Below are 27,190 nucleotides of genomic sequence, written 5' to 3'. Positions count from 1 at the left end.
GTTTTTATTCAGTAGATTAGAGTGTATAATTTTTAAAAAATTATTTTTTCTCTTATGTGTATGAATACACTGTAGCTATCTTCAGACACACCAGAAAAGGGCTTCCAATCCCACTGCAGATGGTTGTGAGCAACTAAGTGGTTGCTGGGAATTGAAATCAAGATGTCTGGAAGAACAGCCAGTGCTCTTAACTTCTGAGCCATCTCTCCAGCCCACACTGCATATAAATATATATTTTTGTGGTGAAAGAATTTTATTTCTCAGTGGTCTTTAAAACTGTGAAGATGCCGGGGAGTGGTGGTGCATGCCTTTAATCCCAGAACTTGGGAGGCAGAGGCAGGCGGATTTCTGAGTTCGAGGCCAGCCTGATCTACAGAGTGAGTTCCAGGACAGCCAGGGCTACACAGAGAAACCCTGTCTCGAAAAAAATAAAAAAATAAAAAAAAAACTGCAAAGACACTTACTTTCTTTATATTAAAACATTGGTATAGATACCTAAATTTTCTAGGAAATAATTATGTGGACCTTTTCAATGAAAATGGACCCTATTAAATGATTTCAGTGAATTTGGTTAGAGAAACCTAACATCTAGACTGTTTTCTAAAACATACTGCACAATACTCTGTTGGTTTGAAATACAGATTATTGCCACCAGTATATGTTCCTGCATCCTCATGTCCTTATAACCTTTAGCACTTACTGTTCTATTATTTCATCATGTTTCTCTGCAGCCTGTGAATGCTCTGTTTTTTTCTGTGGCCTTTCTTCAAGAACAACCAGGAATGGAGACATATCATCATCAGAGATTGTAACTTCCAACAATTTGCCAACAATTCCAATGGAAACATTCTTTGTGGTCAGGTCCTGCTCTGCAGAGAGTGTTTCTCTTAAGGCATACCAACCATGTTTAACCAGTTCATCCAAATTGCACTCCATAAATTCAGACATAAGTCTCACCATGTAAGTATGAGCTGATTGAGAAAGCTCTGATAGACATAGCTCTGCAGTTAAAATAGTTAGCAGATGGACAGGTTTGGAAAATGTGAGTACCCATATCATCATAACCAGCAGTAAGTAGTTATAAGAGACACCATATGGTCTCGAGCCATATCACTGTGTTTGGATCTGGGTCTTGCTTCAATTAGTGACATAAAGCGAGATGCAGAAAGTGTTCTGTCAAATATAAATCTGGAATGCAGACACTCCTGGAATATAAAGTTACATAACAGTCTGGCATCAGCAGTTAGACTGCAATTGAAATACCAACATGGTTGTCAATGTGGAGAATGTGGAGAATTTTCTTCTGGTGAGCGACAAGCTCTGTGTCCTCTTCAGTGCAACCAACACTGCATGTGTTTTTTACTTCATACTAGCTCTTTCTGAACCTTGCTTAACAGCTTATATTGCACATTAAATTTGATGAATCCCTCACTGATGGCTCCAATCAATGACATCACATCATGCCTGTTGAGAAACAGCTCCCATGCAGTCACAACTAGACACAGCAGCAGACACAGGAACACAGCTCCAATTTCACACTGTATATTTTTAAAACTCTTTTTGAAAGTTCTACTGTTTCCCAAGTAGACAGTCACATGCATATATGAACAGTTTTGGTGGTTCAGTTGCACTCTTAAACCCACCCAAGCTATTTAACTTTAAATTCACAACAGAAATAAGGGATAATTCAGTAGTAAAGAGCACCAGCTGCTCTTCTGGGAACACAGCAGAATCTAGCACTCACTTGGAAGCTTACAACTGTACATTCATTTCCAGGGGATCTGATACCTTCTTCCTGCCTCTGTGGCTCCAGACATGCACACATATCACAAACATACATGCTCACACACTTTACAAATATACATGCAAGCCAAACGTTGTACATGTAAAAGAAAATAATAAATTTAAAAAACAATTTTCAAAATAGATTTTTCAATTGGGATTTGTTTTTGAGTCCAACCATTGAGTCATTTGGGGTTTCACTCCCTATGTAGATCTTCTGTGATTCAGGACACAAAGAGCTGGTCGATGCAATACATAGCCCAATACATAGCACATTCTCAAAAAAATTTATTTTCCTGTCACTCTTTTATTATTTGTAAGAAAATGAACAGAATTTCAGATCATTGTGTTATGTGAAATAAACCATTTTCACACAGATAATTATGACATATATCATCAAATATGGAATCTAAAGGAGAAATTCAAAAACCCAATTCTTAGCTATGTGTGAGAAAAGAAAGTGGCAGAGTGATACATAGGGAATTATGGGCAAATGTCATGAAAGTCATGCTTGTGCATGTAATCAAGTTCATAGTACAATACACAGATAGGATATGTATCTGTCAATAAGATCTCAATAAGCATCGATGAATCAACAACAGCAGCAACAAACACAAAATTGGAATAAATACACTAAATGTATAGTGTTTTCTATTACATTTCAAAATATGTCATAAATCATCACCAAAACATTACATACTGCTGACTTGTTAGTATGTCCATATTTTAACAAAGATACAAATATATCAGAGGTAATTGATGGGTAAAGTGTAAATGCTAATGAGCACATAGCTCCAGTGCCCAAAGGAAATTAGAAATGTAAACTTTATTACACTGTGTGTGCTATATGAGACTTAACTCTAATGAAACTGTAGACAGTTTAGGTGGAAATAGAAGCATAAAGGGCATGGGGAGATAACTTCAACAGAAGCAAATGAGTAAATGAATAAGCAGATAAAAGTAGGAAAATAATGAAAATATTATGAACTAAAGACAAAGATTGGTAAGAAAAACAAGAAAGATACAATTTAGTTTTCAGGAAAGAAAAAAAGGAAAAAAGAAATCTGAAGGAAAAAACATCCAAAGTCTAAGACAGAGTAGACTGGGGAAGAGGATCAATGTGAAGCTCATTATACCTTCCCCTGGTTCTGAGCACTGAGCACTGGGAGCTCTGAGGGCAGGGTGAATCCCATGGATAGGATGAGTCTTGGAAAGGCTGCCTACCAGGAGGCCTGGCTAAATCAAGGCCTGGTGACAGGACCCTTCCTCCCATTGGACATGAACAACTTTAATTTTAATTAAAAGTTTTAAGACAGTGGTGGGAATTATCACAACTGTTAAAACAAAATCTGCACTCCAAGCAGGACTGAAGAGAACACTCAAACTCTGCCAGTGGAGACCACTGTGCCTTCTGCTCTTAAGGTGTGTTTTAAGATTCCATAGAGAATACGATAGCACACTTGGAGTTATTTTGACCACATATTGCATGGATTAGTCATGGTTGTATTACGTCAACAATGGAATTTGACTCTAAAATTGCTCAGTTTTGCAAAACACACACTAGTCAATCTGCCATCCAAATATTATGCCTATGCTCACAGATAAGTCTCAGTTCATCCCAGATCAAAAAACTTTTTATCACAGGTTGATGTTTCATATGGAGACTGACAAGTGTTCAAAGTGCTTGGAATAACTAGCCATTAATTCTGGACACCTAATCATCACATCTATTATATCTTTTTTGAGACCCAAGAACATTGCAAGGAGAGAGCAATGATTTCAAAGTTCCAAAGGAATGATATCATGAAACACTGTTTCCTGTGTATGACATGGCTGTGACAACCATGAGCATCCCAAAGTGGTGTTCTACCACTCAATACCTAAATACAAGAACAGACAGCAAAAAAGAAGGGGTGGGTAGGTGTAGTGGGTCCCTTTATTCCCGGGTTCTGGGGATACCTTCTTTTCATGGAGAAGCTATCCAGGAATTTGAACTAGTAACTTTGCCAAGGATTATGGGACATTCTTCAGGTATACTGTAGTGTTGGGATCCCTAGTAAGATAGAGAAGAGGAAGTCCTATAGGGAAAGGGAGTCCTCTATTTTGCACTGAGGTCAGGGGAGCTATCTGGACAGGGTAGCTTCAACCTTAACTAGCAGTGTTTCCAACATTTGATCTGCTGCAAATGCAGCACTTGAAACTGCACCTGCTGGTCATATGAACCTGCTTCTCTATCTCATTTATCTTGTCTCTCACCAGGACACCAAGCTCACCTTCAGCACCAGCAACTCCACCTTATTCCCAGCCACATTAACACTTTTTGCAATTTCCTCAAAAGAGGATATTTATGTCTATTCATTTATCTGCATTTTTAGATATCCACTCATCAGTGAATGGAGAACTAGCTGACAAAGCTGTTCAATTTTTAAAAGAATGCAGCAACAGCCTGCTGGGTGTGGCTTATGTCCAGCAGATGGCTGGAGGAGAGGCTTGGGGAGTGGAGATGCTGGGCTCTTGTGTTCTCATCATAATGGCCACAAAGAAACCTCTCATAAGTATTTTAAATGATAATCCTTGAAGTGGCTCATCAGTTAAGAGGTCTTCTTGCTTCTGCATTGGACCTGGTTCAGTACCTAGAACTGACAAGTTAGTTCACAATCATTTGTAATTCTAGTTACATGGCAACTTGGCTCCCTCTTCTGGCGTCTGAAGGCAAAGCACACAAGTGGTAGAGGTAAAACTCCAATACAAGTCTAAAAAAGTGATTACTATGAAACCAAGCAACATAGTTTCACAATAAACATGAGAATCTCCATGATCAGCATCAGTGGAATGAGTTTTTGGTCTGTGTGTTCATGTGCATATTCCTGCATGGCCATATGGGAGCCAGAGGTCAATCTTGGCATCTTTCCTCATAATCCTGATTTTTTAAAAATTAATATTTATTGATTTTTAAAAATAACATTTTATGATGTGTGGTGGTGGTGACAGCCCATACCTCTAATTTCAATATATGGGTGGCAGAGGCAGAGAAATTTTTCTGAGTTTGAGGTCAGCCTGGTCTACACAGTGAGTTCTAATACAGCCAAAGCTACATAGTAAAACCCTACCTCAAACCCCTTGTACCACAATAGAAACCAACCAAAAATGAAAACAAAAGCCAAACAAACCAAACCACCACCACCACAACAACAAAACACCAAAGAAAACAAAATCAAACCATCAAAAACCATTTTATTTATTTTTAAAAAATAGAATACAATTTATTGATCATGTCCACTTCCAAATCCAACTCTCTATCCAAGTATGTAGGCATCCCCCAAAACATCTCCTTTTTAACATCAGTCTGCTGGGGGCCATACCTCTAAGAAAAATGACTCTCCTGTTGTAGTGACCATCAACTGCCAATGTACAACTGGCACTTCAGGAGCCTCTCTCTAATTTCCGCTTGAATTTTTAAAAATAGTACTCCTTCTCCCCTCCTCCTCCTCCTCTTCCTCCTCCTCTTCCTACTCCTCTCTCTTCCTCCTCCTCTTCCTCCTCCTCTTCCTCCTCCTCCTCCTCCTCCTCCTCCTCCTCCTCCTCCTCCTCTTCCTCCTCCTACTCATCATCACTTTGTTTTATTTGGAGCGTTTTTCTGTGTAGCTTTTTTTCATACAATATTTTTTGATAGTTTTTTCTTTCTTCTAACTTCTCCAGGAAATCTCACCATATCCCTACACACTCAGCTTCATGATTTTTCCTCTCTCTCTCTCTCTCTCTCTCTCTCTCTCTCTCTCTCTCTCTCTCTTGGCTTTCTCTAAAAGAAAACAAAGAATCAAACTAAAAGTTGAGTTGGCCTTTGTGAGCATCCATGTGGGTTCTGGGAACTCAAGCTGGAACCTCGGGAAGAACAGCAAGTGCTCTTAAGGGATGAGCCATGTATTGAGCTCCTCAAAACTCTTTTCTTTACAAACTCATTTGGAATAACAAAAAAAAAAAAAAAAAAAAAAACCCAGGTTAGTGAGAACTATTTTCAACAATGAAAGAACTTCTGGGGGAATCACCATCCCTGATCTCAAACTGTACTACAGAGCAATAGTGATAAAAACTGCATGGTATTGATACACAGACAGACAAGAAGATCAATGAAATAGAATTGAAGATCCAGAAATGAACCCACACACCTACGGTCACTTGATCTTTAACAAAAAAGCTAAAACCATCCAGTGGAAAAAGGGTAGCATTTTCAACAAATGGTGCTGGATCAACTCGAGGTCAGCATGTACAAGAATGCAAATCAATCCAATCTTATTCCCTTGTACAAAGCTCAAGTCCAAGTAGATAAAGGACTTTCACATAAAACGAGATACACTGAAATTACTAGAAGAGAGGGTGGGGAGGACCCTCGAATACCTAGGCATAGGGAAAAAGTTCCTGAACAGAACACAAATTGCTTATGTTCTAATATCAAGAATTGACAAATGGAACCTCATAAAATTCCAAAGATTTTGTAAGGCAAAGAATGTTGTCAATAGGACAAACTAGCAGCCAACAGATTGGGAAAAGATCATTACCAATCCTACATCTGATAGAGAGCTAATATCCAATATATACAAAGAACTCAAGAAATTAGACTCTGACAACCAAATAACCCTATTATAAAATGGGGTACAGAGCTAAACAAAGAATTCTTATCTGAGAAAACTATACTGGCCAAGAAGCACCTCAAGAAATGTTCAACATCCTTAGTCATGAGGGAAATACAATTCAAAACACCACTGAGATACCACCTCACACCAGTCAGAATGGCTAAGATCAAAACTCAGGTCATAGTAGATGCTGGTGGGAATGTGGAGAAAGAGGAATACTCCTCCATTGTTGGTGGGATTGCAAGCTGGTACAACCACTCTGGAAATCAGTCTGGTGATTTCTCAGAAAATTGGACATAGAATTACCTGAGGACCCAGCTATACCACTCCTGGCCATATACCCAGAAGATGCTCCAACATATAATAAGAACATATGCTCCACTATCTTCATAGAAGCCTTACTTATAATAACCAGAAGCTGGAAAGAACCTTCAATAGAGGAATGAGTACAAAAATTTGGTACATTTACACAATGGAGTATTACTCAGCTATTAAAAATAATGTATTTGAGAAATTCTTAGGCAAATAGATATTCTAGACAAGCATGAATATCTGAGTGTGATACCCAGCACCCAGGTAAAGACTAAGTCACAGGTGCATGTGTTTGTAGCTGCAGCTATAGGAATGTGAAGACAGTAGGATTTCTGGTCCTCCCAGTATAGTCAGCATAGACTAAGTGATGATACTCAGGACCCAGGAGAGATCTTGTCTCAGGAATTGACAAGGAAGAGGGCTCATAGAAGAAGTAAGGCTGGACAATATAGGAGAGCTCTGTGAGTGCAAACTACTAGAGATGACATTAATGTTGCAAGCAGGAACTCCCAGATAGATAATAGATAGGCAAATATCATTCTGATATTTTCTATTACAAATGAACACACATGGTATTTACTCACTGATAAGTGGTATTAGCCCCAAATAATGAAATAGCCAAGATTCAACTCACAGACCACATGAAGCTCGTGAAGAAGGTTGACCAAGTGTGAGTGCCTTAGTCCTACTTTGAAGGATTAACAAAATACTCAAGAAAGCAAATATGGAGACAAAGTGTGGGACAGAACCTGAAGGAGGGGCCATCTGGAGACCATTCCACCTGGATATCTATCCCATGTGCACTCACCAAAGGTAGATGGTGATGTAGATGTCAGGGAGTGCATGCTGACAAGATCCTGATATAGCTGTCTCCTTAGAGTTCTGCCATAGTCTGACATATTCAGAGGCAGCTGCTCACAGCTAATCATTAATCTGATCAAAGGGTTCTCAATGGAGAAGTCAGAGAGAAGACTTAAGGAGCTGACAGTGTCCATGACCCCATGAAGGGAGCAAGAATACCAACCACCCAGAGCTCCCCAGGGTCTAAACCACCAGCCTGAGAACACATAGGGAGGAACCCCATCTGTATATGTAGGGAAAGATGGCCTTGTGGGGCATAGGTGAGAGAGGAGACCCTTGGTCCCATGAAAGCTGAACATCGAGTAGGGAGAAAATTTGAGGGTGGGGAGGTAGGAGTAGGGGGCATGTGGTGTCACATCCTCATAGAAGCTGGAGTATGGGGATGGCATAGGAGTGTTCCTGGTTGTGGGGTAATGGGGTAAGGTTATAAATTCTGAAATGTAAATATAATATCCAATAGAAAATCTCTTTTTTATTTGTTTGTTTTGTTTTTCAAGACAGAGTTTTTCTGTGTAGCTCTGGCTGTCCTGGAACTCACTCTGTAGACCAGGCTGGCTTCAAACTCAGAAATCTGCCTGCCTCTGCCTCCCAAGTGCTGGGATTAAAGGCGTGCACCACTACTGCCCAGTGAAAATCTTCTTTCAGGCCTAAAGTCAACCATAAGCCTAAAATCAGCCATAGACCTGACATACATGGGTACTAACACAAAGTCTTAGGTCTCTATGGAAAAACACTGAACCAAATGGCTTAAGCTATTGTAAACAGGCAGCTTTTGTAGAAATCTACCAGCCTGAGTAGTCATAGACCTTGTAAATAGGCAGCCTTGGCAGATAATACCAACTTACATACTTATAAGCAGAGTCATAGTGACCTGACCCCTGAAACTTTATCCAGATGATACCCTGTTCTGAAATATATCTGTACTCCCCCTGAACACCCATGCTCCTGTGTCATCCCCTTCCCCACATCCTGAATTTTTGTGTTTATAACAACTGTTATAATTAAAATTAAAAATTATAATATAAAATTAAAAATTATAATTTTAACTGTGTTAAAATTAAAAATTATGATTTGATAATAAAATAAAGATAGAAAACAAAACAAATAAAAAATCTTCCTTCTTATTTTTTTTCTTATTTTCTGTATTGAGTGTTTTGCCTGAATGAACATATATGTACCATATTGTGGCTTATACTGGTGCTGATCAGAAGAGTGTGTCAGGTCTCCTGGAATTGGAATTACTGACGGTTGTGAGCCAACATGAGGATGCTGGGATCTGATTCTAGGTCCTCTTCAAGAGCAATAAGTGCTCTTAAACATTGACACATCCCTCTGTACCCTCTCAGGTATTTATTATTAGTTATTTGAAAAAGTCATACAATATGCTTTGATTGTTTCGCAGTCCTCTCCTAATTCCTCCCTTCTTAAATTCATGTTTGCTTTAAAAAATCATTGAGTCCAGTTTGTGCTATCTATAAACTCCTGAATTTGGGGTCATTCACTGGAGTATGGTACACTTACTAGGCACCTCACCATTAAAGAATAATGTCTTTCTTTGCATCATAAGTTATCAACTATCAATAGCTCATTATTAAGACATGGAAACACATGAGTCACCCCCATGCTGAAATTTTTCTTATTTATTTGTTTATTGTCTTATATTTCGATCTCAGCCTCTTCCCTGGTGTAACGTTCACAAACTCCTCCCCACATTACCACTCCTCTTCTACTCAGAGAAGAAGAAACACCCATGGGTATCAACCCACCATGGCCCATCAAGCTGCACATCCTCTCCTACTGAGGCTGGACAACGAAGTCCAGCTAAGGGAAAGGGATAGAAAGGCAGCCAACAGAGTCAGAGAGATCCCTGCTACAATTGTTAGGGGACCCACATGAAGACCAAGCTAAACATCCGCTACATATGTGTCTAGGTCCAGTCCTTGCATGCTCTTCAGTTGGTAGTTCAGTCTCTATGAGCCCCCATGGTCCCGTGTTAGTTGACTCTATTGGTCTTGTGGTGTCCTTGACCTTTTCAGCTCCCTCAATCCTTTCCCCAACTTCTCCACATAACTTCAAAATTCTACCTAATGTTTGGCTGTGGGTCTCTACATCTATTTCCATCACCCGCTGATGCCATTCTAAGATTTTTAAAGTGAAGATCACTATAGCTTCTGGGAGTTCCTGCTTGCAACATTAATATCATCTCTTATAGTTTGCACTCACAGAGCTCTCCTATATTGTCCAGCCTTACTTCTTCTATGAGCCCTCTTCCTTGTCCATTCCTGAGACAAGATCTCTCCTGGGTCCTGAGTATCATCTCTTAGTCTATGCTGACTATACTGGGAGGACCAGAAATCCTACTGTCTTCACATTCTTATAGCTGCAGCTACAAACACATGCACCTGTGACTTAGTCTTTACCTTGGTGCTGGGTATCACACTCAGATATTCATGCTTGTCTAGAAAGCACATTACTGTTTATGTTTTCATGGAGTCCTTTAAGTAAGTGACAAAGAGTGCTACAGCTGTGTCACAAAATAGGTCTTTTATTATTTGTTGGTTTATTTACTTGTTTATATTTATTTAAAGAATTATTTATTGTTTGTAAGTATATGGTTTTACAGCTGACCATTTGGCATTGAGCAACCCATAATGGGGAATGGGGAGTTCATATTTGGGAAAGGCTAGTTCTCCTTCTCCAGGTAGTCATTAATTTCGTGTAGTTCTCTGTCTAGGGATGGGCTCCTAGCATGTTATACATACATAAACAAAGTGTTCTGGTAGCATACAACACAATATAGATTTGTGTATTTATATAAGTATGTATATAACAATAATAACCACAGAAAAAGAGGCTATCATCTTGAGAGCAGGTGTCAAGGAAGGGGTTTCAGGAAGAGCAATGGGACTAGAATGGCTGGATGGAAAAAAGCAATGGGGAAAGGAGTGTCATTCTGACTGAGGTAGGATGGAATGTCACTGTAGACTAGATTTGCATTTATTTATTTATAAGATATATTTTTATTTTATGTTCATTGGTATCTTACCTGTTTGTGTGTCCATGTGATGGTGTCAGATTCCCTGGAGCTGAAGTCAGACTGTTGTGAGGTTCATGTGGGTGGTGGAAAGTGAACCCCTTGTCCTCTGGAAGGAGAGCCAGTTCTTGTCTCCACTAAGACAAATTTCCATCCTGATTTGTGCTTCTTTGATAGGTAGTGTATCTAAACACATACATACTAGTAATAAAGTATATAATATACAGACTTTTTAATTTAGATTTTTTAAAATATAATATTTTGATCATGACTCCCACACCCCTGAACCCAAACTGTTCTCATATCCTCCCCACCTCTCTGCTCTGCATTTTATACATGCTTACTGTGGTGGTTTGAATATGCTTGGCCCTTGGAAAGTGGCACTACTAAGAGGTATGGCCTCATTGGAAGAGGTGTGCCACTGTGAGGCTGGGCTTTGAGTTCTTTACACTCAGGCTCTGCATAGTGTGGAATGAGTCTCACCCTTTTCTGTCTTCAGGTTAAGATGTAGAACTCTCAACTCCTTCTCCAGCACCATGTCTGCCTGAATGTGGCCATGCTTTCCACCTTGATGATAATGGACTGAACCTCTGAAACTGTAATCCAGACCCAATTAAATGTTTTCTTTATAAAATTTGCTTTTGTCATGGTGTCTCTTTATAGCAATAAAACCCTAACTAAGACAAGTACTAAATTTCTATAATTTCTATTCCTCTATCTGCCCCTCCAACACTCCCTATGTTTGTTCTCCAGCTTCCTCTCAAATTCATGACCTCATATTTTCCAGTTATTATTGTTACCTGTGGTCACTGGCATTTTAAATTTTGTATTTGGAGATCTCTCTATTCATTTCAGTAGTCTATTTATCTCCTGGCTTCTTTGATTTTTTGTTTAATTCTTAGAGTTCTTTTTACTTTCTATCATCTTTCATATCCTTTATTAGTTTGTAGCTAGCAAAGATTTAGTCCTGTTCTGTGGGCTACCTCTTTACTTGACATATATTCCTTTGCTTCAAAGAAGATTATAATTATATGAGATCTAGTTTGTTAATTGCAGACACTGTTTCTTGAGGGAGTGGAAACCTATACAGAAAACCGTTCCTGCACCTACATTTGAAGAGCTTTGTTTTACTTTCCACTAATGATTTCAGAGAGTGGGGTCCTATATCAAGAGTTAAAATGTGGAGGCAGGACAGCCAGGAGCTCTAACCCTGGCAGGATCTTAGGCAAAAATGCAGCAACATCCGCACCAAACAGAAAGAAACTGGGATCCACAGGGACCCAGGAACTCACTCCTGGCCAGTGGCACAGATTTCTTCCAGTTTGTGCCTGAGCAATGAAGAAATCTTATGCTTCAGCTCTACACCCAATCCCACAAAATCCAGAAAAGGCTAGACTCCCAAAAGCTCTAACACACCCAGGAACATGGAATCATAGGATAACTGGATCTCAGGAGATTGATCACTCAAGTATTTCTGGATCCCAGAAGTAGCCTGAATCCCAGGAGCTCTTACACCCAGAATCTCAGGATCACAGGATCACAGGATCACAGGATCACAGGATCACAGGATCACAGGATCACAGGATCACAGGATCACAGGATCACAGAGACAGCTGAGCTCTGAGGATTTCTGACACAACCAATATAACAGGAAGACAAGAACCAGTCAGAAACAGTGAGTGCAGGTAGTAATAAAGATAACCATATAGCAAAAGGCAAGCACAGGAACATAAGCATCAGCAACCAAGGGTACTTGGCATCCTCCATACCTATTTCTCCCACCATAGCAAGTCCCAAATACCCAATCACACCAGAAAAGGAAGACTCAGACTTAAAATCACTTCTCATGATGATGTAGAGGACTTTAAGAAGGATATAAATAACACTCTCAAAGAAATTGAGGAGAACACAGGTAAACAGATAGAAGCACCTAAAGAGAAAACACAAAAATCCCTTAAAGAATTACAAGAGAACATAACCAAAAAAGTGAAGGAATTGAACAAAACCATCCAGGACATAAAAATGGAAGTAGAAACAATAAAGAATTCACAAAGGGAGACTACCTTTGAGATAGAAAACCTAGGAAAGAAATCAGGAGTTGTAGATGCAAGCATAAAAAATGGAATACAAGAGATAGAAAAGAGAATCTCATGTACAGAAGATACTATGGACAACACTAACACAACTGTCAAAAATGCAAAGTGCAAAACGTGATAACCCAAAACATCCAGGAAATCTAGTACACAATGAGAAGAGCAAACCTAGAGATAATATACATAATTGAGAGTGAAGTTTCCCAACTTAAAGGGCCAGTAGATATCTTCAACAAAATTATAGAGAAGAACTTACCTCTCCTGAAGAAAGAGATGCCCAGGAACATACAAAAAGCCCGCAGAACTCCAAATAGACTAGACCAAAAAAAGAAACACCTCCTATCACATAATAATCAAAACACCAAATACACAAAACAAAACTAGAATATTAAAAAGGAAAGGGGAAAAAAGCTCAAGTATCATATAAAGGCAGACCTTTCAGAATTACACCAGACTTTTCACGAGAAACTCTAAAAGACAGAAGATCCTGAACAGATGTCATATAGACCCTAAGAGAACATAAATGGCAGTCCAGACTACTATACCCAGAAAAACTCACAAATACCGTAGATGGAGAAACCAAGATATTTCATGACAAAAACAAATTTACATAATATCCTTCCACAAATCCTGCACTTAAAAGAATAACAGAGAGAAAACTCCAATACAAAGTGGGAAATTATGCACTAGAAAGAACAATAAATAATCTTCTTTCAACAAATCCAAAAGAAGATAGACACACAAACCTAATTGCACCTCAAATAAGAAAAACATCAGGAAGCAAGAATCTCTTTCCTTTAATATCTATTAACCTCAATAGACTCAGTTCCCCAATAAAAAGACATAGACTAATAGAGTGAATACATAAACAGGACCCAGCATTTTGCTGCATACAGGAAATGCATCTCAGTGGCAAAGACAGACACTACCTTTGAGTAAAATGATAGAAAAGATTTTTCAAGAAAATGGTCCTAAGAAACAAGCTGGAAAAGCTATTCTAATATACAATAAAATCAACTTTCAACTTAAAACTATCAAAAATATAAAGAAGGACACTTCATACTCATCAAAGAAAAAGTCAAGCAAGATGAATTCTCCATTCTGAGTGTAGAGTGAAAAATTATAAAGGCCATTTTATGAAATATGTGTAGATTTTTTGCCTTTCAGAACGTGGAACTGAAAATAAGATTTCAGGCCTTCACATTCCAGGTGAAGGACACTTGCTGGATTACATTCCTCAAGCCTCTACCACCTATGGGTGGGAGAGGCCCAAGGCAGGAAGGCATTCCTGACTACAGATAAAGATGCTGTCACCTAGGTGGGGCTATAGCTGGAAGATAGTTAATCTGAAATAGTTGGTAAATGGCAGGATAGGACACAATAGCATGGTAAAATCCACATTTTTGAGAAGAATGAGTGTGCAGAGTGATTTTCACATGACTCTAGATCATTTGGGCTAGAGTCCTCTGAAATGTTCCTCTGTTATTGGTTACCCCTCCCTTGGTCTTCCAAGTGCTATTTTCAAAATTTGTAAAACAACCAATCATGTGTAACCGTGCAAAAATGCAACCATTCATGTGTAAGCACGCGAAAATGCCTTCCTTCCCTCACCCCATGCTATAAAAGACCCTTTAACCCACCACTCTAGGCCAAAACCTTGCTCTTGAGCTAAAGAGCTTGTTGTTTTGACCACAGGCTATCTTCCCTAATAAAGGCTCTGCTGATTGCATCCAGGTATGGTTTCTTGTGATCTTTGGGTTGTCTCGATTTCCGGAGACTTGAGGAAGGGTCTCCCGAGTATGGGGGTCTTCATTTGGGGGCTTGTCCTGAATTTGCGACCACCTTATTCAAAGAACCACACTGGGAGGTGAAGGGACACCACAGTTTTTCTGTCTGGTTGTTGTATGATCTTTTGTCTAAATTGCCTGGTTTTTCATGTACTGGTTTCTGATTTTTCACGTGCTGGGTTGCCTATATTGTCTGATTTCTCATGTGCTGGAGTTGCCTAAATCGTGTGATGTCTCCTGTGCTGTTTTGTCTAGGTTTGTCTAAGTTGTTTGGTTTCTAAGTTGTTTGTGCCCATCTGTCTGAATTATTTGGTTTCTGAAAAGTGCACTTCGGTTTGGACTGGCAGCTGTTTCTGTCTCATGAGGGGCAGTAAACCATTTTTGTCTCGAGAAGAGATAAATGAGTGATTAGCAGACGTTCTGGAGAGTCACTAGCTGCTGCACCCCCAGAGATGTTTGGGGGTTCATCTAGGTGCCGGAGAGGACGTGGAATCCTCTCTTGGCTGGCACTGGTGATTGAGACGGGTTTTTTGTTAGTCTTTTTGTGTGTTAACAATGAAACTAGAGAGAAAAGGTCAGAAATGGCCACCATGGTTGTTATGCTCTCATGGCAGTGTGTCTATTTTTGGGTTGTTCATTGCTGGTGTGTTAGAAATTTGTTAGACTTGGTCCAGCATAGGCTGACCAAGTTTAACAGATTCAGACAACTTGGTCCAGCATAGGCTGACCAAGTTGTCTGAATCTGTTAAATCTGAATCTGTGAAGACTGACTGCGTTATCTCGTTATTGGAGTCTTACTTGGAAGGCAGAAGCAGGCGGATTTCTGATGCCCTTCCTTATTGTGTAACTTGGTCCCTGTGCCTGTAGCAGGGGCGAGATCCTGTCTGTATCACCTGGTTTATGTGCCACCCGTGAGAAGGATGAGCTATTTGTATTGTTTTTTATATGTGTGTGTCTTTTCTTGTCTAATTCTCTGTGTGTTAGCTGTTAATCTACTGTGTTAAACACCTTGAGTTAAAAATAGGTAACATGATTGCCGGCAGAGAGAGGAATGAAGCCACCAGTACAAGAATGCAGCTGCAGAAAGGCGGGCAGGTCCTTTAATAAGGGGCAGCTACCTCGGTTCGTGCTTGCGGTTCATGTTCCTATGCTCTAATTGTATTTTGAGAGAAAGGTTTTACTTTAACAGGAAGAGTGATATGTAGGAGCAGCTAAGTGGGAAGGAGTACTGAGAGGAAGAGATGGAGTAAGGAGAGAAGATGAAGCATAGGAGAAGCTAGGTGATGAGAGAGAGAAAGAGAGAGGGGGCATGGAGGTATATGTTCACATGTCTCCACCAGTCAAAGATAGTTTTTATATCTAAGTTGGGTATTGGGTTACGCTTCTCACTGAGCACTATCAAACTTATAAATCCTTTGATTAACATTTTAAAAATGTATAAAAGCAAAAAGGAAAGGGGGCATGAGACAGAGGTTTTCTAGGGAGAGGAAATGGGGAAAGGGGATGGCATCTGAAATGTAAATAAAATATAAAATAAAATTTTACAAAAAAGAAACAGAAAGAACTACACAAAAATTCAATAGAACCTGGAACTGATTTTTGAGAAAATCAACAAGATAGATAAACCCTTAGCCAGACTAATCAGAAAGCAGACAGATAGTAACCAAATTAATAAAATCAGAACTGAAAAGGGTGACAAAACAACAGAAACTGAGGAAATTAAAAAAATCATCAGATTCTACCACAAAGACATATACTCAACAGAACTAGACCATCTGAATGAAATGGACAATGTTCTAGACAGACACCAGTTACTGAACTTAAATCAGGCCCAGATAAATGATTGAAAGAGTGCCATAACTCCTAAAGAAATAGAAGCAGTTATTAAAAGTCTCCCCACCAAAAAAAGTCCAGGACAAGATGGTTTTAGTGCAGAGTTCTATCAGACCATCAAAGAAGACCTACTACCAATTTTCGATAAATTGCTCCACACAATAGAAAGAGAAGAAACCCTACCCAATTCATTCTATGAAGCCACAATTACACTCATACCTAAACCACACAGACACAACAAAGAAAGAAAACTTCAGACCAATCTCCATTATGAATATCAATGCCAAAATACTCAATAAAATTGTCAGAAATTGAATCCAAGAACACATCAAAACAATCATCCATCATGATCAAGTAGGCTTTAACCTAGGAATGCAGTGATGGTTAAATTCAGAAATCCATCAACATAATCCACTATATAAACAAACACAAAAAATATATTTTCATATCACTACATACTGAGAAAGCATTTAACAAAATTCAACATCCCTTAATGATAAAAGTCTTAGAAAGATTAGGAATTCAAATCCCATACATAAACATAGTAAAAACAGTATACAGCAAACCAGCAACCAAGATCAAACTAAATAGAGAAACTTGAAACAATCCCACTAAAACCATGGACTAGACAAGGCTGCCCTCTCTCTCATTACTATTCAATATAGTACTGGAAGTCCTAGCCAGAGGAATTGGGCAACATAAGGAAGTCAAAGGGATACAAATAGGAAAATAAGAACTCAAAATTTCACTATTTGCAAATGATATGATAGTATACTTAAGTGACCCCAAAACTTCAACCAGAGAACTTTTAAACCCAATAAACAACTTCAACAAAGTAGCTGGATTTAAAATTAACTCAAGCCCTCACTTGGTCCTTGTGGCTGGGCCAGACACCTGGCTACTCCTGTGAAGACACCATATCCTGAGACATCCTAGAGGAGGCACTGCACTCACAGCAGTAGATAAGAACACTCACCCACTAGCCTATGCCCCAGAGCTACAACTGGGAGCAGGGAGTGCTTAGGACCAACCAGACACCCAAACCTTGCCCCTGCAGAATATCACTCCCCTATCGCCCCTTGCCTGTTCCTTGTGGCTGGAGCAGACACTCAGCTGGTCTACTCCCATGTGGACACCATATCTTGAGACATCCTTCAAAGGCCACTGAATCCAGAGCAGATGACACCATATCCTGAGACATCCTAGAGGAGACACTACACTCAGAGTAGCAGACATCTAGCTGGTCTGCTCCTGTGAAGACAACATATCCTGAGACATCCTAGAGGAGACACTATACCCAGAGCAGTGGACACCTAGCTTGTCTGCTGCCGTGGAGACACCATATCCTGAGACATCCTAGAGGAGCCACTGCACTCAAAGCAGATGGAGCTCAGGATACAGGATCATAGAGACATCTTGTCCCTGAAGAGTTCTGACACAAGCAAGATAACAGGAAAGATGGGGTCCAGTCAGAGACAGTGAGTGCAGGTAGCATTAGAGTTAACCAGATGGTAAAAGGAAAGCACAAGAACATAAGCAACAAAAACCAAAGTTACTTGGCATCATCAAAACCCAGTTCTTCCACCATGGCAAGCCCTGGACACCCCATCACATGTGAAAAACAGAATTCAGAATTAAAACCACTTCTAATGAAGATGATAGAGGAATTTAAGAAGTATATAAATAACTCCCTTAAATAAGTACAGGAGAACACAGGTAAACAGGTAGAAGCCTTTAAAGAGGAAACCCAAAAAAATTCCCTTAAAGAATTGCAAGAAAAAACAAGCAAACAGGTGAAGAAATTAAACAAAACCATCCAGGATCTAAAAATGGAAGTAGAAACAATAAAGAAATTTCAAAGGGAAACTACCCTGGAGATAGAAAAGCTAGGAAAGAGATCAGGAGTCATAGATGCAAGCATCACCAACAAAATACAAGAGATAGAAGAGAGAATCTTGGGGGTGAGGGGAAAAAAGGGAGAATCTCATGTGAAAACATTGACACAACTGTCAAAAAATGCAAAAAGATAAACTCTCAATTCTGAACCTCAATGCCCCAAATGAAAGGGCACCCACATACATAAATGAAACTTTACAAAAGCTCAAAGCATACATTGTATCTCACACAATGATAGTGGGGAATTCAACATCCTACTCTCAGCAATGAACAGATCATGGAAACAGAAACTAAACAGACACACAATGAAACTAACAGATGTTATGAACCAAATGGATTTAACTGATATTTATAGAACAGTTCATCCTAAAACAAAAGAATATACCTTTTTCTTAGCACCTCAAGTTACCTTCTACAAAACAAACCATATAATTTGCCACAAAACAGGCCTGTACAGATAGAAATGATTGAAATAATCCCTTGTACCATATCAGATCACCATGGACTAAGACTGGTTTTTAATAATGACAAAAATAATGGAAATCCCACATACAAGTGGAAACTGAACAATGCTCTACTCAATGATGACTTGGTCAAGGAAGAAGTAGAGAAAGAAATTAAAGACATTTTAAAATTTAATGATCATGAGGACTACATCATATCAAAATTTGTGGGACTCAATGAAAGCAGTGCTAAGTGCCTACAAAAATAAACTGGAGAGAGCATACACTAACAGCTTGACAGCACACCTGAAAACTTTAGAAAAAAAACAACAAATACACCCAAGAGGAGTAGATGGAAGGAAATACTAAAACTCATGGCTGAAATCAACCAATTAGAAATAAAATAAATTATACAAAGGGATCAACAAAACCAGGAGCTGGTTCTTTGAGAAAATCAACAAGATAGATAAACCCTTAGCCAGTCTAAACAAAGGGCACAGAGAGAGAGGATCCAAATTGATAGAATCAGAACTGAAAAGAGAGACATAACAACAGAAACTGAGGAAATTAAACAAACATCAGATCCTACTACGAAGGCCTACACTTAACAAAACTGCAAAATCTAGATGAAATAGACAATTTCCTACACAGATATCAGGTTCAAAAATTAAAATCAGGAGCAGATAAACCATCTAACCAGTTCCATGGCCCCTAAAGAAATAGAAACAGTCATTAAAATCTCCCCACAGACAGCCACTAGGCAAGAATTGACTCTTTCCATCTACAGACAAATTACTGTCCAGAAAAGGACAGACTTGCAGAATTGCCTAGACAGAGTAATCAGCCCTTAATAATTCTGCATCAGTAAGGTCTGTCAAATGATCCAGGGCCAGAAGGCTGAAAATCAGATGCTCCAATGTTCTGTAGTGTAGGGACTGTCCAGGTGTTCAGCGGTCTCTATAAATTGGCTAAGTTTTAGAAGCTATGCTTAGTGCTTCCCATAATTTCAGTTAACTCAGTCATTCTGGATTTCTGATGGGCTTGAAAACTTATAGTCTCATAGCCAATCTTGTCTATTTACTCTGAGAGAAAAGATTTGAGTGGATGGTTTTCAGCTGACATTCATTCTAAAGCCAAGGAAAAAGCCAGGTTCAGAACTAAGTGTTTTAGTTAGGAGAGGTGACAGAGGTTCTGTCAACAAAATGATGGACTGGGTATTAGGACTATCATGTACTTCACTGGTACAAATTGGCATAATTATGCTCTAATTGTATTTTTGAGAGAAAAGTTTTATTTTAACAGGAAGGGTGATATGTAGGAGGGGCTAAGCTGGGAGAAGTACTGAGAGGAAGAGAAGGAGTAAGGAAAGGAGGAGAAGGAGGAGAGGAGAAGCTAGGTGATAAGAGAGAGAAAGAGAGAAAGAGGCGGGAGACAGGGAGGCAGATGTTCACATGTCTCCACCAGTCATAGGTAGTTGATATATCTAGGTTGGGTATTGTGTTACACTTCAGATTGAGCATTACCAAACTTATAAAGCCTTTGATTAACATTTTTCAAAAGTGTATAAATGCAAAAAGGAAAAGGGGGCATGGGATAGGGGTTTCTGGGGGGGGGATGGAGAAAGGGGATGGCATCTGAAATGTAAACAAAATGTCCAATAAAAAAGGAAAAAAAAAGGAAAAATAAGAAAAGTTGTTAGAACCAAAACCTTTAAAAAAAATGTCAGCCCTCTAGGAAAAAAATTATCTTGATACTAAAACTTGTTCTGAGAATTGCATATTGCAGAATACACAGCCTTGGTGTATCTACTCATCAAGCAAACTGAGCAGACCTGCTCAAACCTCCAATGTCCTGGAAATCCATCTGGATGCAGTGAAGACACAGCGTCAGAGGCTTATCAATTTACTCTTCTTCCCGTCCCTCTTCTAATATCTCAATGCCCATAACCAGCTTGAAGATGTTAATGAAGAGTCAGCACCCCTATGCCCTGGGCTTGTGGACTACGGTGGTTAATATTGGGCTGTCTTTCTATGGAAAAGTAGTGGTTTTGTTAGAACAGGGAGGGAGGATCAGCTAGGATTTATTTCATAGCCATAACGTAGTGGTAGAAATCTGTATAATTGTTATCAAGATGAATTACAATTTCTTAAATATTACAAAATTTACTTTGATTTCAAATGTAAGGTTTCCATTAGTATGAGCTTCTTATTGATATAAAAGTTAGAAGATTATTGTTACTCTCACAGGCATTGTGCCTGTAGAATACATTTATGACTACAAGGCTTAGACCCAGTCCTTCTTTAACGTTCTTAACTAATTTGAAATGGCTACCCTGTGAGTTAAAGACCTATAACAAATTCATGGCTTGGAATTTATTGCTAGGGTGTTTTCTATATTTTATTTAGAATAGCTGAGAGGAGTTAACAGACAACACTCCAGATTACCTTACATGGATAGTTGGTTTTCAAAATGTCAGAAGTCCACAGAATTGATGTTACAAACATTTCTGTAATTATGTTCATTTTGATTAGAGACCTGTATCCTCCTGACACCTTCCTGTCTTGGATTCTAAGAAGAAATTGAGCATCTTTGGAGTTACTCCAGTTTTGGTGAGACAGCCACTAGGCAAGAATTGCCTCTTTCCATTTACAGACACATTACTGTCCAGAAAAGGACACACTTGCAGAATAGCCGACTGATTATATCTGCCTAGACAGAGTAATCAGCCCTTAATAATTCTGCATCACTAAGGTCTGTCAGATGATTCTGGGCCAGAAGGCTGAAGATTTAATGCTCCAACTTTCGGTAATATAGAGGCTTTCCAGGTGTTCAGTGGTCTCTATAAATTGGCTAAGTTTTTGAAGCTATGTTTATTGCTTCCCATAATTTCAGTAAACTCAGTCATTCTGGATTTCTGATGGGGTTGAAGACCTATAGTCTCATAGCCAACCCTGACTATTTACTTTGAGAGAAAAGATATGAGTAGATGGTTTTCAGCTGACATTCATTCTAAAGCCAAAAAAGGGCAGGATCAAAAGTAAGTGTTTTAGTTAGGAGAGATGACAGAGGTTCTGTCAACAAAATGATGGACTGGGTATTAGGACTATCTTGTACCTCACTGGTATAAATTGGTATAATTATGCTCTAATTGTATTTTTGAGAGAAAAGTTTTATTTTAACAGGAAGGGTGATATGTAGGAGAAGCTAAGGTGAGAGGAAGAGAAGGAGTAATGAGAGTAGGAGAAGGAGAGGAGAAGCTAGGTGATAAGAGAGAGAAAGGGGGGAGCATGGAGGCAGATGTTCACGTGTCTCCACCAGTCAGAGATAGTTGATATATCTAGGTTGGGTATTGGGTTACACTTCAGATTGAGCATTACCAAACTTATAAAGCCTTTGATTAACATTTAAAAATAAAGTTCTAATAGTAACATACATATCTGAACATGTTTGGAGGTTCAGTTTCACTCTACGTCTCATCCACGTTATTTATCTTTAAATTCACAACAGTGATAATTGTTTGGAGGTAAAGAGCACCAGCTGCTCTTCCAGAGAACCCAGAACAGAATCCAGCACTCACTTTGAGGCTTACAACTGTAAGTCCATTTCCAGGGGATGTGATACCTTCTTCCTGCCTCTGTGACACCAGACATGCAAACACATCAGAAATGTACATACCCACATACTTCACATACATACATGCAAGCCAAATACTATACATATAAAAGAAAAGAATAAATTAAAAAACAATTTTAAAAAAGGGCTGCCAAAAGGATTAATGAATTAAATAGATACCCCCACAAAACCAGGCCCAATTATAAATAAGATGAATAACAATTGACATCCAGGGAAGAGAAATTTCCCTGAGAATTCCCTTCTTTTTTCCTTTCCAGGTAAAAATTGATCACCCATGATGTCTGCTGTTATTTCTAATCCTGATGCTGGCCTCCGGACTTATACTACTCAGACCTCCAATGTACCTTTGACAAGGACATCAAACAGCTATAGACTGATACCACTAATCTGAAGAAATCCTTCCTTTCTCTGTCTGATGCGATCCCCCCAAATTGCAAAGGACATTATTGGACTTGATTTTCCCTTTTACAATAGAAAAGACCGTGTACAGCTCTAGACTGTGTACAGCCCTTAAAGAAGAATGCTGCTTTTACATAGACAAAACAGGGATGATTAAAGGGAGCATGAAAAAGGCCAGAGAAGATCTTGAGAAAAGACAGAGAAAGAGAAAAATTAGAGCTTGTAAAAGAATTGAACTTCAACCTCTTTATGATTGTTAACCCTACTTCCTTCCATCTTGGGACCATTAATTAGGTTATCTTTGCTTATTTCCTTTGGTCGCTGGACCTTAAATAGGCTGACTAACTTTGTGAAACAACATATAGATAATCTGATAGCTAAATTTATTCAGATACATTATCGTAAGTTAGCTATGGAGGACCACTAGACTCTAGATGGGGATGTTACTCTATCAAGGGTGCTCCTAAGTCCCATGTCCACCCAACCTAAAAGAGAGGACTTCTGCCCCTAGACCAAGCAGAGAGTGGCCACCCAGAACCTGCTCTGACTGGCGATCTGAATTCTTGTTTAGGCTGTGAGGCTAAGCACTGCAAGAAAATATAAATACAAGTTAAAAATATGTCTGAGTTCCCTGAGGGACAAGCCTGAATGCATAGGGGTTGATGTCAAATGTATCCCCTCTCCAGGAAAAAAACATTGGATGGGTATGGCCCTCATGCCTCACTGGACAATGACAGGAGGACTAGAGCCATTACAAGGTCCCCTTTAATTACTGGAAGTCAGGCCTCTATCCCCGCCTTGGCAAGATTAGAATCGCCACAGCCCTTCTATACTTGGAGAAGGGTGGAGATGTCAGGGGCAGCCCTGCTTATACACTGAAGGCCTAAAATTATCCATAAGCCTAAAATCAGCAATAGACCTGACATACATGCCTGCTAACACAAAATCTTGAGTCTCTATTGAAAAACACTGAAACAGATGTCTATAAAGTATTGTAAACAGGCAGCTTTTGTGGAAGTCTAACAGCCTGAGTAGTCATAGACCTTGTAAATAGGCAGCCTTGGTGGATAGTACCAAATTAGATAAGGACAAGTGAATCATAGGCAGAGTCGTATTGACCTGACCCCTGAACCTTCACCCAGCTGATACTCTGTTCTGAAAGATATCTGTACTCCCCCTGAACACCTATGCTCCTTTGTTATCCCCTTCCCTACATTTTGTATTTTCATGTTTATAACCCCTGTGTTAAAAAGTAAAAATTATGATTTGATAATAGTAATAAAAAAGAAATAACACACAATGTCCCTCTGGCTCTTCTGGCTTAGCTTCTGACAATCCATTTTCTTGTTCCCAGAAATACTTTGAATTTTAAAACATTATTGTGGCTTTTCTTAGTATTCTGGTAAAATAATTTTATTGATTTCATTTTAAACTTCAAAGTTTGTAATGATTTAAAATGTCCTTCAACATAATTATAGGTCATATTTATTTTCATATTGTAAAATGCTAATCTGTTGAACATTTTAAAAAACTGGATTCCTTTTTGAGAATTTTATCTATGAGCACTGTATTTACATAATTTTTCTTTTTCTCTGCTTCCTCCCACTTTTCCCAACCCCGCATAATTTTCAAATACATCTTATTATTTAATTATTGTTCATATATGTATGTATATATGTATACATGTATATGTATATATGTATATACAAATACTGATAAAGTGTTTTGAGTTTAAAAAAACATTTCTCAATGAAAGATTTTTCATTTGAGATTTGTTTCTGAGTCCAACCTTTGGGTCATTTTGGGGTCTATAACCCTGTGTAGAGCTTCTATTTTTCAGAACACAAAGATACTGTTAATATGGTTAACATAGCCCAGTGTTGAGCACATTCTCAGAGAAATATATTTTCCTGTGACTCTTTTATTATTTGTAGGGAAATAAACAGAATTTAAGATGAATATATTATGTGAAATAAAGCATTCTCACACAGATAAACATGACATATATCATCAAATATGGAATCTGGAGGAGAAATTCAAAAAACGAATGGGGTGATTCTTAGCTATGTGTGAGAAATGGAATTGGCAGAGTGATACAGTAGGGAACTATGGGCAAATGTCATGAAAGTCATGCTTGTGCATATAACCAGATGCATAGTACAATATACAGATAGGATGTGTATCTGTCAATAAGATCTCATAAAGCATCAATGAATCAACAACATCAACAACAAACCCCAAATTGGACTAAATACACTAAATGTATAATGTTTTCTATTACATATCAAATGTGTCATACATGTCATCACTAAAACATTACATTCCAGTGACCTCTTAGTATGTCCATATTTTAACAAAGACACAATCATATCGAAGGTAATCGATGAATAAAGTGTAAATGCTAATGAGCATATAGCTCGAGTGTTCAAAAAAAATAGAAATGTACTCTTTACTACACTGCATACACTCTATGAGATTTAACTCTAATGAAAGTGTAGATAGTTTAGGTGGAAACAGAAAGATAAAAGGCATGGGGTGAAGTCTTCAACACATGCAAATGAATAAATAAATAAGCAAATGAAAGTAGGAAAATAATGAAAATATTATGAACTAAAGACAAGAGTTTGTAAGAAAAACAAAAATGATACAATTTAGCTATCTGCAAAGAAATATAGGAAAAAAGGAAATCTGAAGGAAGAACTGTCCAAAGTCTAGAACAGGGTAGACTGGAGAAGGGGATCAGTGGGAAGCTCATCATGCCTTCCTCTGGCTCTGAGTGCTGAGTAATGGGAGCCCTCAGGGCAGTGTGAATCCCATAGATAGAATATGCCTTGGAAAGGCTGCCAGGCAGGAGGTGCAAAGGACAGGATGTCAGGATTCTTCCTCCCAGTGGACATGAACCAGCTTTTCATCCATGGTAGCAATGAACTTGTTTACTGCACATTACTTAGATGAAACCAGAGGAAAACTTTGATCTCTTAGATAACTTTAAAATAATAAATGTAAAATCTAATCTGAAGCTGTGAGTTTTCCCAAGGTTTACAATATCAGAAAGTAAACTTGAGGACTGAGGAAGACATTAAAAGTTAAGACCGTGGTGGGAATTATCACAGCTGTTAAAATAAAAGCTGAATTCCAAGAATATCAACAGAGAACACTCAAACTCTTCCAGTGGAGACCACTGTGCCTTTTACTCTTAAGGTCAATAAAGAATATGAACAAACATTTGAAGTTTTATTTTGACCACATATATCATGAATTAGTCATGGTTATATTACATCTTTGCTCAACAATAGAGTTTGACTTTAAGATTGCTCAGTTTTGCAAAACACACACTAGTCCATCTGCCATACCAAATATTATGCTTATACTTACAGACAAGTCTTAGTTCAGCCCAGATCACAAAACCTTCTTATCAGAGGTTGATGTTTAACATGGAGATTCACAAGTGTTTAAATTGCTTGGAATAACTGGCCAGTATGTCTGGGAGACATAAGCATGATATCTATTATATCTTTTTCAAGATCCAGGAACACTGCAAAAAGAGAGCAAACATTCTAAGGTCAATAGCAACAATGTCATGAAATGCTGTCTCCTGGTTTTGACATGGTCATGACAACCATGAACACCCCATAGTGGTGTTCACATACTCAAGACCTGAATGCCAAAAAGGAGGGGTGGCTGGGTGTAGTGGGTTCCTATATTTCCAGATCTTGGGAGACAGAGGCAGAGGCAGGGCCAGGAACAAGGGCACAGGTGGGACCGGGGCAGGGGGCAGAAGCAGAGAGCTAACTTCAAAGCCAGCCTGCTCTATATAGCAAGTCAATGGCCAGTCAATGCTGCAATGAGACTCTGTTTCAGAAAAAGAAAAATGAATGGAAATAGGGGTCAATGAGAATGAGAAATGAAGTAGAGGAGGCAGTAGGAAGTATACAAACACAATGATGATATTCATGATGTAAAGACAGGAAAATTACAAAATTACAGCTGAGCAGTGGTGGCTCACACTTTTAAGTCCCTCACTCTGAGGCAGAGTCAAATGGATCTCCAAAGCCAGCTTGGTCTACAGAGTGAGGTATTGGACTACCAAGGCTACACAGAGAAATCCTGTCTTGAACAGACAAAACAAACAAACAAACAACAACTCCCAAATTATAAAAGCTTACATGTTTCAGGTGCATCAGTAAGTTTTTTGTTGAGACAGTTTCTCTATGGAGTTCCGGATGTCCATCCTTGGTCTCAGACTGTAGATCAGGTCCGACTGCAACTCACAGGAATCTTCTTGCCTCTTTGCCTTTGCCTGCAAAGAGTTGGAATTAAAGTTGTATACCATCATACCTGGATATGACATTAAATTATTTATTTGATATTTCTCAAAATATTTTTTTGAACAAAGCAAAAGACTTTATTAGAGACACATTCTCAAACAAGGCTGGAAAGTGTCTGCTTAGGCAGATGTGGTAGAAACTTCTCTGTTCCCATACAC

The 27,190-nt window shown here is 38.8% G+C and overlaps 1 pseudogene; it reads right to left on the bottom strand.

Moving 5' to 3' along the window:
• Nucleotides 1-696: 696 nt before the first annotated feature.
• On the bottom strand, nt 697-27,037 carry LOC143440228 (proteasome subunit alpha type-1 pseudogene; annotated as a pseudogene).
• Between the last annotated feature and the right edge of the window lie 153 nt (nt 27,038-27,190).

Source organism: Arvicanthis niloticus, chromosome 29 (assembly GCF_011762505.2).
Source record: "Arvicanthis niloticus isolate mArvNil1 chromosome 29, mArvNil1.pat.X, whole genome shotgun sequence".
NCBI classification, from domain to species: domain Eukaryota; kingdom Metazoa; phylum Chordata; class Mammalia; order Rodentia; family Muridae; genus Arvicanthis; species Arvicanthis niloticus.
Note: the sequence above shows the minus strand (reverse complement) of the source record. Positions and strands in the feature narration are given on the sequence as shown.